Source organism: Thalassophryne amazonica, chromosome 1 (genome assembly GCF_902500255.1).
Source record: "Thalassophryne amazonica chromosome 1, fThaAma1.1, whole genome shotgun sequence".
Lineage (NCBI taxonomy): Eukaryota > Metazoa > Chordata > Actinopteri > Batrachoidiformes > Batrachoididae > Thalassophryne > Thalassophryne amazonica.
Window position 1 is genome coordinate 57839683 of NC_047103.1, and position 14932 is coordinate 57854614.

Below are 14932 nucleotides of genomic sequence, written 5' to 3' on the forward strand. Positions count from 1 at the left end.
TGTAGATGTAGGGACAAACTGTGTTAACTGACAATGGTTTCCTGAAGTGTTCCTGAGCTCACACGGTAAGATCCTTTACACAATGATGTCTGTTTTTAATGCAGTGTCGCCTGAGGGATCGAAGGTCATGGGCATTCAATGTTGGTTTTCAGCCTTGCCGCTTATGTGTAGAAAGTTCTCCAGACTCTCTGAATCTTCTGATTATATTATGGACTGTAGATGATGGAATCCCTAAATTCCTTGCAATTGAACATTGACAAACATTGTTCTTAAACTGTTGGACTATTTTTTCATGCATTTGTTCACAAAGTGGTGATCCTTGCCCCATCTTTGCTTGTGAATGGCTGAGACTTTTGGGGATGCTCCTTTTATACCCAATCGTGGGTGTCCTCGGTTCCCAAACACTTATTGAGTGTTGTTAGAAGGAAAGATGATGTAACACAACATACCACTGTCCCAGCTTTTTTGAAACGTGTTGCAGGCATCCATTTCAAAATGAGCAAATATTTACACAAAAACAATAAAGTTTATCAGTTTGAACATTAAATATCTTGTCTTTGTGGTGTAGTCATTTGAATATAGGTTGAAGGGGATTTGCAAATCATTGTGTTCTGTTTTTGTTTACATTTTACACAACATCCCAACTTCATTGGAATTGGGGTTGTAATTAAAAAAGATAAAAAAAAATACACCACTCAGAACGTGAACTCGCACCTTTCAAAATCTTTGCTTCCTAGTCAGAGACTTTACCAGTGTGCTACATAGCTGTTCTTTGAAAGCTGTGGGAAGCTGCCTCATATCAGAAAGGACATGGAAGTATTACAAAAAAAAATTTAAATCACACACCATATAAATACACTGTTGTGAAAGTGTAGTGACACGGACCCACAACAGGGGGTGCAAATGAATGGCCAATAGATGAGCCAAAAAGTAACAATTTAATGTTGTGAAACGTGCACAACGAAATGCAGACAATCTCAGAATATAATTACAGTCAAATCACAAAGGTGACGTGTGGGCAGGCTCGAGGATAGAAGACGTCTGTCCTGAGAAGAGCCGGAACCACACGATTTCCGCTGCCACAGAACCTGGTGAATACTGGAGCCGCCAAGTCCCGAATTCCCAGCTGATCACCGTCCCCGACTGTCGGATCTGGTACTGCTGGCGAGAACAAAGACAGTCAAGTGTGGGTGTGTGTACACCCAGTAACAACGGTGGGAATGCCACCTCCACCTCTCACTCAATATTCAGTAGAGTACTGCAGTGATTCCTCAGAGGAAAAGAGTGCCGTCCTGCACTCACTCAGCTTCCACAGAAAAAGGAACCGGTACTCCTGCAAACACTCACAATATACAGATATATTGCAAAAGAAACGGCTGAGGATATTACCTCCAAGGAAGTACGATATCTCGGCAACGAGGTGGAGATGACGTCTGGTCTTTATGGAGTGCGATGATGAAGAATGTGTGACAGCTGTCAGGAATTAATGAGTGACAGCTGTCACTCCCGGCTGTGTCCGTGGCGGCAGCGCCCTCTCGTGCCTGAAGCCCGCACTTCAGGCAGGGCGCCCTTTGGTGGAAGACCAGCAGTACATCCTCTTCTGGCGGCCCACACAACATACACTACATTTATCAAGTGAGCAATACGAAGATGATCCGTCTGTTCCTCTGGTGATGACCCATGGTCACAGACATACAGTCATGAAATGACATGAATGAGAAGCAGTGTGCTCTGTTCATCTGGTCTACTGGTCAGGTGCGTCCAGTCGGCCGCGCATGTGCTCTGCCCAATGTGCGTCTTGTGGACGGCGTGCCACAGCACAGACACCACGTCATGTGGAGTAGAGCTCACGTACGTGACGTGACGGTCAGATCGCCAGCTGTGTGTTCTGATCTGACGGTCCGTTTCAACCTGGGGGGATGTCAGTGTCCGCTCCATGCACGCACTCGCTTGTTGCAGCTTGTCACCACCACGGTGATATACGTTTTTATTTTTGTCCGCATAAATACAGCAATCAGACACACGCGCCTCACAAGGGACAGTTGTCTGTCCATGACTGCCCAAACACAGTAGGTGTTGTGTCGCTGGAATGTCCAGAATGACAGATCACAACAGCTGCTTCTGTCAGAAGCCACGCCTCCCGTGAGTGGAGCGCACACACCCATGTGTCAATGTGTGTTTGCAAAGTCACTATCCTGGGGCACTTCGACATATTTCACAGCAGTACAACAGTGATTGTCTGCAGTCTGTTGTCATGCCACGAGTGCGACTGGCCACACATTTTCTAAGTGCCATGCGAGTGGTGTCGGGGTTCGTGTGTGTCACCTGGAATTTTGCCAGCACTTGCAGTGAGTGGGTGCGATGGGTTCGCACAGCGCACACTCTGTCTTTCAGGTGCTTGTGTGCGCAAATAGTTGTAGCAACAGGTGTATGAGGCATTGGCAACAGGACGACATTACATGATTTGAACACAATTCCTGCGTCAGGTGCACTAAGTGTGCACTTCGTCCAAACTTTGCACTCTGTGTGAAGGACCCCTAAGGATTGCTGCTCAAGGTTAAGAAAACACTATTTTGAATGTTAGTTTTTACCAGTTTTTCTTATCTCTAACAGCTAAAAATAAATAAATAAATAAAAACAGCTCCAACACTGAACTCACCCTCCACTACTCTGATTTGGCCTCAATGCACCATCAGGTTTGCTTGGCTGAATTTAAAAGGTTGAGGTGTTTTGAACATATTCAATCAAACATCATTTGCATGTATGAGCTAATGATCATTAAATATAATTATGTACAGTATTAGGCCAATTTGTTCAAACTGTGCAGTGGAATAAACTAACTTTATGGCCACAAATGGCTTTCTGTGCCCTTTTAAATGTTGTTTTAATGGTGGCTGGAAAAGACCCAAGTTCCATGTGGATAATCCTCTCGGCTCAGCAAAGAGCGACCTAACGCAGGTAGCTCACTGCACTAAATATTTCCATTATGAGTCAGCCAGTCCAACACCTGCTGTATTCAGGACTCAAAGTGAAGAAGACAGAAAATCGAAGCTTGTATATTTGTGTGTGTCAAAGATTAACAACTTGGCTTCATTTTTTCCCCCATGGCATGCTCACTTGGCCTTGTTACCTATATAGCCTGCACATATTGATATGGACCAATGTTGTAGAAATAGAAGCCAAATCTCCATGGATACGACAGAAGCAGCAGCTCTTTGACACCTGCAGACACGGTGTGGGAATTATTAGACATGAGCAAAGGGAACAGTTCTGCTGAGGAAAATGTCCAACAAGTCAATTCAGCATCAGATCAGCAGTAGGTGAGAAGAAGCTGTATATTTTGGTCCACATTTTGTCTCTGTGCATTGGGTTTAGAATAAAACACCTAAAAAGTAGTTTAAGTGTGACAGACATTTAGCAGCTCAAATGTATGACTGTTCAGCTGTTCCATGACTTCTTGTATCATATATTATTCACAAGTAACCACTGTGAGTTGATTTAAAGTTTGTCATATATATTTCTGCACTGGAAACAAACTGATTGAGTCAGTGTGTGGCTACCCTTTGCTAAGAGGGTGACCCTATGATACCTACTCATGATGGGGACTGGGGATTGCACTTATTTCCCATGAACAAGGAATTTCCAGTAAGCACAGGCCATAAACTCACATTGATTAAGTCCCCACCCTTGGTGCACACCACCTCTTGCTACCACCAGTCAGATGGCTTAGTAAGATCCAGTGATTGGGCTGGCTAGAGACGACCACAGCCCTGGTGGAGTGCCAAGAAAGTAAACAAACGTGACCAGCTAGAGGAAGCATGTTGTAACAATGCTTCTGTCGGTGATACTGTGGAAGGACCATTGCTGGAGGTGGTATGCGCTAGCCCCCCCACCCAATACTGAAGAGCCACCTCTCTGAGGTGGGAGATCACACCGATGTGACCTCTCGAAAACCTCAGCGGGGGCCGGCATGATCCCTGGCCTGTCTCCTACTCACAGTAACCACCCAACATCTAACTGAAGGTAGTGTTTGTGTTGTCTATAAATGTTTTAGATAGAACACCATAGAGTGGACACAAAGCTAGTTTGTTCCACTGTGCAGTTTAAGCAAATCTTGCCCCCTAATGTAACCCAGTGAATGAGTGAACTGTTGGCAAAAGAGTGAACAACTGAGCTGAATAGCCAGTTTGGGAGATTGGAGGCCTTAATCATTCACTGCAGCTCTCCTGGTCCAGTAAATCATAAATGTGTGGCACCACTTGAATTATCCTGTACTCTGATAGATGTCTTAATGAATAATAAATTCTGTAAACTGCCAAGAGGAGCTTGAAGCAGCATTAAAAAGGATGTGAGCCTAAACAGCCAAACACCTGTTGGCCCATCAGTAAACAGTGGTGAGCGGGCAAGCTTGACTTGCCTGCCAGTGGTCAAGTATATAAGTAAGATGGAAATGTGAATCAATGACTAGACAAAAGTATTAAGTCTTTCCATGAATGGCTTATAAAAAAGCTAGTTCTGCAAAGGGGACTATTTTTGTCATCCCTACCTGAAATTAATATCCTGTAGGTAGATTTTGATAAAATTGTCAAAATAATGTTAAAAGTATGGTGAAATTAAGAATTGCTGGTGATACGAAGCACATCACCTTATTTGTGAAACATAGTTGAGGTCCTGGCAGCACAGTGGCTTTATTGTTAGTACTGTTGCCTCACAGCAAGAAGGTTATGGGAGTGAGTCCCACCTATGGCCTTTCTGTGTGGAGTTTGCATGTTCTCTCTGTGTTTTTGTGCTTCGGCTTCCTTCCACACCCAAATACATGCAAGTTAGGTGAATTGGAAACTTTAAATTGTCCATAGGTTTGCGTGTGGGTGTGAATGTGTTTGTTTCTCTATATGGGGATGCGCCACTTCTCAACGCCTGGGAGAAGTGGCGCGTTGTACACCCACACATGATGCACACTTCCCCTACCAAGATTTCTACCACTCCCCTACCCCCTCTGTCTCTGACCCTACCCCCCTCCACTCTGCGACTCTCCACCAAGCTCGCGACTGCGTGGGAGACTGCTGCGGCCACCCCACACTCCCACTGCCTCAATTTGGATGACTGACTGTCTTAAAGTTTAGCGTAGATAAACAGTCAAATGTATATGTGCCGTGTTTTAATTCTGATGTGTTCCATTATTATGTTCTACTAGTAATAATTGTGGCTTAATTGCTGTATTTTTTGTCTGAGGTAATTGGGTGTGATATGAATTGCTCTTTTAGGAATCAATAAAGTTGTTTGAATCCTTAATCTTGAATGTTGTCCTGTGATAGACTGGCGTCCAGGGTGTACCCCACCTCATGCCCTATGACTGCTGGGATAGGCTCCGTCCCCTCAATGACCCTTAATTGGAGTAAGCGGTTGAAGATGAGTGAGAGTGAGTGAGTCGAGGTCCTGTTATGGTGTAGAGATGTATAGATAAAGCCAAAGTTTCACTAGTATTTATTGATAATATAACTTGGAATATATACTCAGAATATACTGACAGAATAATTAACTACAGGATAGGGGCTACCAATTTGTAAACTTGGGTTTGGTTCCCAGTCAGCTACTTCTCTGTGTCCTTGGACAAGGCACTTCATCTGCATCATCCCGGCCCAGCTAACTCTAAAATGGATACCAGCATTAGCTGGGGAAGTAACCTACCCCAGACTGGTGTCAAAATCTGGGAAGTCATAGCCTCTATAAGAATTAATTCTTCTAGCTCCTAACAATAAAAGTGAGAGGGATATAGTGTTGAACTGTTGTCTCACATTTAACCAAGGGTTTCATAATTCACAAGATGGAGGAAGTGTTATTGCACAGATGAATATTGGCCAACAACATACAGCCTTAGAAAACCAAAATGTTTTGAATATAAAAGACGAGAACTGTCTGTATTTCCTAAGTCAGATATGAAACCTGAACCCAAGTGCACAAAAATAATAAAAAAAAAAACCTGAAGGGACTGAAGATAGCCACAGTGAAAGTGTGGTAGAGTGTTACCAAGGACAAAACCAAAATTGTGATATCCATTGGTTCTAAGCTTCAGGCAGTCAAAGATGCCAAGGTACTTATACTCATTTTCAACTGCTTATCTGGGATCAGGTCGTGGGGGCAACAGCTCCAGCAGGGGACCTTAGACCTCCCTTTCTCAGGCCACATTGACCACCTCCAACTGGGGGATCCCGAGGCGTTCCCAGGCCCATGTGGAGATATAATCTCTCCACCTAGTCATGGGTCTTCCCCAGGGTCTCCTCACAGATGGATGTGCCTGGAACACATCCCTAGGGAGGGACCCAGGGGGCATCCTTACCAGTTGCCTGAACGACCTCAGCTGGCTCCTTTCAACTCAAAGAAGCAGCAGCTCTACTCCAAGCTCCCCAAGATTGACCATGCTTCTCACCCTATCACTAAGGAAGACACCAGCCACCCTCCTAAGGAAGCCCATTTCGACCACTTGTACCCGCGATCTAGTTCTTTCGGTCAGACCCAACCCTCATGACCATAGGTGAGAGTAGGAACGAAGATTGACCACTATATCGAGAGCTTCACCTTTTGGCTTAGCTCCCTTTTCGTCACAAAAGTACAGTAGAGTGAATGCAATACTGCTCCTGCTGAACCGATTCTCCAGCCAGTCTCACACACCATTGTCCCCTCACTTGTGAACAAGACCCCTAGGGACTTGAACTCCTTCACTTGGAACAAGACCGCATTCCCCACCTGCAGTAGACAATCCATCGGTTTCACACTGAGAACCATGGCCTCAGATTTAGAGGTGCTGATCCTCATCCCAGCTGCTTCACACTCGGCTGCGGACCGATCCAGTGAGTGTTGGAGGTCATAGGCTGGTGAAGCCAACAGGACCACATCATCTGCAAAAAGCAGTGATGAGACCCTCAGCCCACCAAACTGGAAAACCTCCTCCCCCTCACTATGCCTTGATATCTTGTCCATGAATATCACAAACACGATTGATGACAAGGTGGAGCCCTGGCGGAGGCCAACCTCAACCGGAAACGAGTCTGACTTAATGCCGAGCACCCAAACACAGCTCTCGCTTTGTGAGTACAGTGATTGGATGGCCCAGAGAAGGGACCCCCTCACTCCATACTCCCGCAACACCTCCCACAGTATCTCCCAGGGTACCCGATCATATGCCTCCAAGTCCACAAAACACATGTAGACTGTATGGCCATACTCCCAGGCACCCTCCAGGATACTTGTGAGAGTGAAGAGCTGGTCAGTTGTTCCACAACCAGCACAGAACCTGCATTGTACCTCTGAGTCAGAGGTTCGACTATTGGCCAAACCCTCCTTTCCAGCACCCCGGAGTAGACTTTAGTAGGGAGGCTGAGTAGTGTGATGCCCCCGTAATTGGTACACACTCTCTGGAAGAGGCAAAGGTTGTTCAACAAAATATTAACATTTATATCAACATTTAAATAACAATATCAACATTTAAATTTTGGTTATTTTAATTTGTCCCATTACTTTTGAGGCCCCCAAAATGAGGGTTTTTGTGTAACAGTTCCTTTCATTTCTACTCCTTTTGCTCCAAAAACAATGTGAAGAGGAGAGACTGGTGCTGTTTATTCTGTGGCTTACCGAACTGTTTGATATGTGTGAACTAGTTGTTAAATTTACCATCCAAAATAAAAAGCACATTAAAACATTTAAGCAGAACACAAATGCTACCCTCAGATGTTATTTTGGGTGGTTTAAAAGTAGATAAATGCTGCGTCTTTGCTCCTCTGTGAGTAATTTTGAATGTTCATGAATTCATTCACCACTGGTGAAAAATAGTAATATAATAGTCAGAAAACTGGATTTACTACACAGCTCTAATTATAGTAAAATGTGCCAAATCAGGCTGGGTAACATGCACAAAATGTTATCACTCCTGTGTTAGCCTACACAAGTACTAGTGATCTCCCCTCAATCCTTCCAGCTTTAATTTGAAGACAGAAATACTGTGTGTTGCAGAGATCACAGGTGGGTCTAGGGTTGGGCTTGATGGAACTTTAAAACATGAGCATACGCTGGTTGCTGCACATTGCTGCATTTACTGCACTAAAGAACCACCCTGAATTCTGATAGGCAGCCATCCAGACAGACTACAGGATCAGCCTACTTTCCAAAAAGTAGCCAACTTTATACTGCACTCATGTGATATGTGGGCATCACCATAGCCTTTTCCAGTTGCTGGCATCCTCAGCATTGAGGCTTATGCTCAGGAAAGGGCAGTGCTTTGCCATAGTGTTGTAGCTGGTATTACCTTAGAATTCAAATGGTACACTTCAGCCAAGTCTCTCCAACAATCCCCTCATTTTACAGAAAGTCCTTCCAGTGGTACCCAATGATTCTCCATCTATGCATGGTGCCAAAGGTATTCACTCATCTCCACAGGTCACTGGCTGGAGTCCAAGTCTCAAAACCATATAGTAAGGCAGGAAGTACCAGATCTGAGAAGACTTGGACTTTTGTTCTACTGCAAAGATATCAGCATTGCAAACACCTCTGCCCAGCAACCGTATGACTCCATAAATTCTTTCGAGCATCTCTTGACCTCACAGGCCAACCTCTCAAAGCTGTAAACTTTACTATTCTCATTCCCAACTCATTCTCATTCCCAACTCATCACATTTCAACTGAGCATCAATATGTGGCAAGCTGGGTCACTCCTTTGCCTCATTTAGTGGAAACATTAGACCTAACCTTAATCATAACCCAAACATAGATGAATGTTCTGTGCTGACACAGACTGCTAGCAGATTGTTCTGTGTGCCAATAAAAATCATGATTCCCCTCACATCACTAAATGATATGAAGGGACAGCCTAATTCATCACTTCAGCCTCATTTCCACCGAGCGGCCCCCGTCAGTACGGCACAGTATGGAATGCTGTTTTGTGCATTTCCACACCCAGATTTAGGAGTACCAAAAAACCTGACCCGTATCATACCACTTTTTCATCACCCTTCATTTGGGGTACCAAAATAATGGACCAGTTACAAAGGGGAGGCATTTATCCACTGCTGTTCATTGAATGGCTCAGCAAAAGCTAATGCTACAGTCCTCACGCGAAAAATTGTACAGTTCCGACTTATACTGTTTCAAATATTAAGCTTACCTGTTACGTCATTTCAGTCAGACTCGACATCACAACCTGACGAAAATGACATCTGGAAATACTTTAATTCTTTATAGTGGCTGAAGAAATGTAGCGTTTTTAAAGAATCCCTCAGTGTTTGTCTGCTCCAGGTGCATTTCTCAGCCTGAACCAGAGAACGCCAGCACTTTGTCCCACCATCAACAAGAAAAATAACTTGTTTTAAAAGTTGAAACTGTCACATGACTCCATTTATTCATGCCAGCTTTTACCATAGCCACATGTCATGTCTTTGGCATTCTGCACGCGATGAAAATAAATGTCATAAAAGATCCACCAAGACAAACATTTAATTAAATTAAATAAAAAAAAAAAAAAAGATAAATTACAATGTATGGAGTCTATGTGAACAGGGCAAGGCCGTGTGACAGTATACACGCTCTCAATGACGTGCATGTTGACATCTATCATGCGCCGCCTACCAAATAAAAGTTACTGCTGGTTGTGGAAATGCAAGCCAACCCATACTTAACCATTCTGAACTGTACCACACTGTGTCATACTGACCCAGACTTCTCAGTTGAAATGAGGCTATAGTGACACAACAGGGCACTAATAAAACGTTAACATGTTTCAAGTTCAGAGTGAGAATGTGTAGCTCAGAGGCATAAATGATACTGCTGAGATGGTACTTTTCCCTGAACAAGGATGACTGTCTCGCTTTTTAGAGTAAAGACATAGACACAATGGGTTTGCATGCAAAAACCAGTATTTACAATACGAAACATTTTTACGTGTGGCCAACACGCACTTTGTTGCTTAGATGACAATCAGTGTGCAAAATATTAAGAATTTGAACATACTATTTTCAGTTTATTCATGGAAATCTGTACATTGCTCTGATGTGTTTTCTTTTAAATCTCCTTGTTCAACTGCATTTTCTCCATTTTTTTTAAAAGAACTGGCTGGGTTTTGCATCTGAACCCTTTACAGATGAGGAGGCTCCTCAATGGTTCTTGGGGAACCTCAACAACTAAAACATCTTGGTGATGAATCTTGGGTGGTAGAAGGCTGAAAATGTATCATTATGGCTCAAAAACATTATATAATTTAGTGTTATAAAATCTAGGCAAAACATAAAGTAGGCACTTTTCTTAAAATTAGTCAATTTGGGAGGGGTGGGGGAGTATTCTTGCAGGAAATAGTGAAATTCTTTGTACCTTCCCCTCATCCAACCTCTTTCCCTGAAGGCTCCATTAAAACCAGTGTGTTGTCCTTATGGAAATTCCACAAACAGTGTGACAGTACCACAAACTACTTTTGTGGTGGTATCACAAAATAATAGATCATGAACAGATGGGTTTTGCGACATGTGCCGTTTGGGTTACAGTTATGCTTGTGGTCATGGTTAGTGTTCGACAACCCCATCACAGAAATCTACAACATTTTGTGACGGTATCATGATCTAATATCATGAGACTGAGCTGTGGAAATTATGAGAGCTGTGTCTGCAGATCTGCTCAGAAAAAAACATGTTTGAAGGAGTGGCTTCAAATTACTATTCATTCATTTTCTATACCCGCTTCCTCCAATCAAGGGTCACATGGGGGCTGGAGCCTATCCCAGCAGTCATAGAGTGTGAAATAGGGTACATCTTGAACAGGATACCAGTCTATTAAAGGGCTCAAATTACAGTGTAGATTGCATAAATACATTCCAACATGTATGTTGCTTGTACTTGAAATTCACTTTAACATGTACATATGTACAGTGCCCCTTAGAGGCTACAACATGCCAAATTAAGACAACACCAGCAAATGCAGGAAACACAGAAACAAAACATGCAACTGCTTGTTGAATTGTTGCAGGGTTTTTCTTTTCTTTTCTTTCTTTTTTGCAAATGTTTTCTGCATTTGCTAGTGTTTTAATTCGGAATGAAATAAGCACACACCCCCACTTAGTGCCACCAAGATTAAAACTTCTGTAGCCAAAACTGACAGGGATCAAGCTCTCATGTGAATGTCAAAAATGCATCTCACACAGTTGACAGGTTTAACCACCGCCACAGCTGTAGGATTTGTGTTCGCTCAGCCTCTGATCATGCCTCCTTTCAGAGCTCTTGCACAGCTACGCTGGTGGTGTAATATTCTTAATGCAGCTGTAAATCCTGTTACTGCTCTTTTCAACATTTTGTGAATCACTTTAGTTATGGAAAAGGTAACCATGCTGCTGGTAGGCCAAAATCACCATCTGTATCACTCTCTCTCTCGCTCTCTACCTCTTATTGTCTCTCTGCCTCCTTCAGTATCTCACTCTGCACCCTTCAAATGCAACAGTACTGCAACCATTTTAATGCTCTCAGTGTTTCATGTATTTTTCTACTCCTCTGTGGTGCCATGTTTATATATAAGGGTTAATACTGCATAGATTTGGACCTTGAAATCACATTAACTTGGCGTTTATTTGCCGTACCATGCAGCTACCACTAATGGAGCCAAGAGTTTGTTCAGCATTTCTCCATTAAACCCTCTTGTGTTTGTATTGGCTACTTGCTAAAGTGTGCACTGTAACCCCACTGGGTCAAATTGTACCCTGATGTTGGCACAGAACCCTCTGTGAGTCTCTGATTTCCCCCTGGGCTCTTTGGAACAGATGCAGAGCAGTGGTGAAAACTGAAATGGACTCTGGGACTTCTCATAATTCCATGACAGCGAAATCAAACACCATCTCAAGAAAGCAATCAGACTCTAAAATTACCCTTCTTTGAGGATATTGTTTGTAGATCAGCAGAACTGTCTGTGCTCAGTCCCTTTACCTCACTCACTCTCTCTCTCTCTCGCTCCCTGTGAGCACAGTAATGAGTGGCACATTGATGATGTTGTGTTGATTTATTGTGCAGCTGCCCAAATGGAACCCGGATAGAAAGTATCTGTCATCAGTGCATATCTGCATTCAAAACACCTGTGATGCCTCGAGACAACTAACTGTTCCATCAGGAAGGAGCTTCCACCTGCCACCAGCACGTGCACAACATGTAAACTAAATACGTTCCACATGCAAAACAAACACACAGCAAAGCGATTGGTCCACACCATAATGGAGGTGTGGAAGGGGATGAGAACCATCACTGGTCATGGCAAGAAGGCAGACCAGGTGATGGAAGGAGACGTTCATGAAGCCAACGAGTTAACCTGTTCTTCAACAGGTTTGATAACATGGACTCTGCCCACCCTTCCTTAAGCTCTTCTCAGTGCTTCAAACCTTTTGAAGTCACCTGAAAGGCTCATCCTGAGGCACCTCCGCACACTGAATCATTGCTGGACCCACTGCAGTTCCCATACCAGCACAACAGGGGAGTGGAGGATACCATCTTCTTCATGTTGCACAGAGCTTACTCGCACCTGGAGGAGGCAGGCAGCACTGTGAGAGTCATGTTCTTTGACTTCTCCAGTGCATTCAACACCATCCATCCTGATTTGCTCAGCAATAAGCTACGTGACATGAAGATGCTCCACTGGTGGCCTGGATTATCAACTCATGAGCCACCCACAGTATGTGAGGCTTCGAGACATTACATCTGACACTATCAGGAGCAGCATGGGGGCACCACAGGGGACGGTCCTGTCTTCTTTCCTGTTCACACTTTACATCTCAGACTTCAGGTTCTGGTCACAGTCCTGCCACCTGCAGAAGTGTTCAGATGACTGCATCGGCAGTGACCAGGAGGCTGAGTATAGGAGTGTGCTCGACAGGATTGTAAAGTGGTATGGGCTCAACCCCCTGCAGACCTGTGTGAACCCAGTTACCATCAATGGAGCTGAGGTGGACCTTATGAACTATTACAAGTACCTGGGTGTCCACATAAACAAACAACTGGAGTGGATGGTAAACACAGATGCTGTGTATCAGAAAGTCCACAGCCGGCTGTACTTCCTCGGGAGGCGCAGAGCTTTCAATGTCTACAAAAATATGTTGCAGATGTTTTGGATGTTTTATCACTCGGTCGTCTCCAGCTTCATTTTCTAGGCTGTAGTGTGTTGGGGCACCAGGCTGAAGGCAGCTGACATGAACAGACTCAACATGCTCATCAGGAGAGCTGGCTCTGTCCTGGGGATTGAGCTAGAGTCTGTGGAGGAAGTGTCAGAAAGGAGGATGTTGAGGAAACTGCTCAGCATCTGGGACATCATCTCCCATTCCTGTCAGAGCACCTTCAGCCATAGACTGAGACCACCAAGGTGCACCACAGAATGACACAGGAGGTCTTTCCTATCTGTGGCAAGCAGGCTGTATAACTCCTCCCCCTTCTACAGTATGAATATATAGTTGAACAGAGTTATTCAGAGTTATTCAGTTACTCAGAGTTATGTGCAATATTGCTGAACATCTTGTGCAGATATCTTAAAAAAACATTGTTCACTGTTTACTGTTACTGTTTTGTTATTCTGGCAAAATAATTTCTTCAGAATAAATAAAGTTGATCTTATTATTTTTCCTGTTCTTAAAAGTGTGACTATTAAATCTCCCTTTTAAAAAATAAGTTGATCCAGGTTTATAAGCTGTAGGAATATGCCTTAGTTTCATTTTTTAAATTCTACAAAATGGTGTACTGCAACAACTTACAGATTATTTGTCCAATAACAAACTTTTTGAACCTTTTCAATCAGCATTTAGGTGTTGTCAGTCATGAATGATCTTTATGCCTCTAGTATTTATGCCTCAAGACAATACTGTCTCAGAGGTCTACAGACAATTCCTTTGGCTTCATGCTTGTTTTGTGCTCTGACATGCACTGTCAACTATGGAACCGCATATGTAGACAGATGTTTGACTTTCCAAATCATGTGCAATCAACTGCTACTCCAGGTGGACTCGAACTGAAGAAACATCTCAAGGATGATCAGTGGAAACAGGATGCACCTGAGCTCAATTTTGAGCTTTGTGGCAAAGTCTGTGAATACTTACATGTGTTTATATACACTCAACAAAAATATAAACGCAACACTTTTGGTTTTGCTCCCATTTTGTATGAGATGAACTCAAAGATCTAAAACTTTTTCCACATACACAATATCACCATTTCCCTCAAATATTGTTCACAAACCAGTCTAAATCTGTGATAGTGAGCACTTCTCCTTTGCTGAGATAATCCATCCCACCTCACAGGTGTGCCATATCAAGATGCTGATTAGACACCATGATTAGTGCACAGGTGTGCCTTAGACTGTCCACAATAAAAGGCCACTCTGAAAGGTGCAGTTTTGTTTTATTGGGGGGGATACCAGTCAGTATCTGGTGTGACCACCATTTGCCTCATGCAGTGCAACACATCTCCTTCGCATAGAGTTGATCAGGTTGTCAATTGTGACCTGTGGAATGTTGGTCCACTCCTCTTCAATGGCTGTGCGAAGTTGCTGGATATTGGCAGGAACTGGTACACGCTGTCGTATACACCGGTCCAGAGCATCCCAAACATGCTCAATGGGTGACATGTCCAGTGAGTATGCCAGCCATGCAAGAACTGGGACATTTTCAGCTTCCAAGAATTGTGTACAGATCCTTGCAACATGGGGCCGTGCATTATCCTGCTGCAACATGAGGTGATGTTCTTGGATGTATGGCACAACAATGGGCCTCAGGATCTCGTCACGGTATCTCTGTGCATTCAAAATGCCATCAATAAAATGCACCTGTGTTCTTCGTCCATAACAGACGCCTGCCCATACCATAACCCCACCGCCACCATGGGCCACTCAATCCACAACATTGACATCAGAAAACCGCTCACCCACACGACGCCAC

At 43.7% G+C, this 14932-nt stretch overlaps 1 protein-coding gene across 1 annotated transcript in view; it reads left to right on the forward strand.

Annotated features, from left to right (window-relative positions):
- The window catches only part of LOC117501462 (neuropilin and tolloid-like protein 1), a 318979-nt gene that overhangs the window by 229175 nt on the left and 74872 nt on the right, over window positions 1-14932 (forward strand). The gene's annotated exons all lie outside the window — the stretch shown is intronic.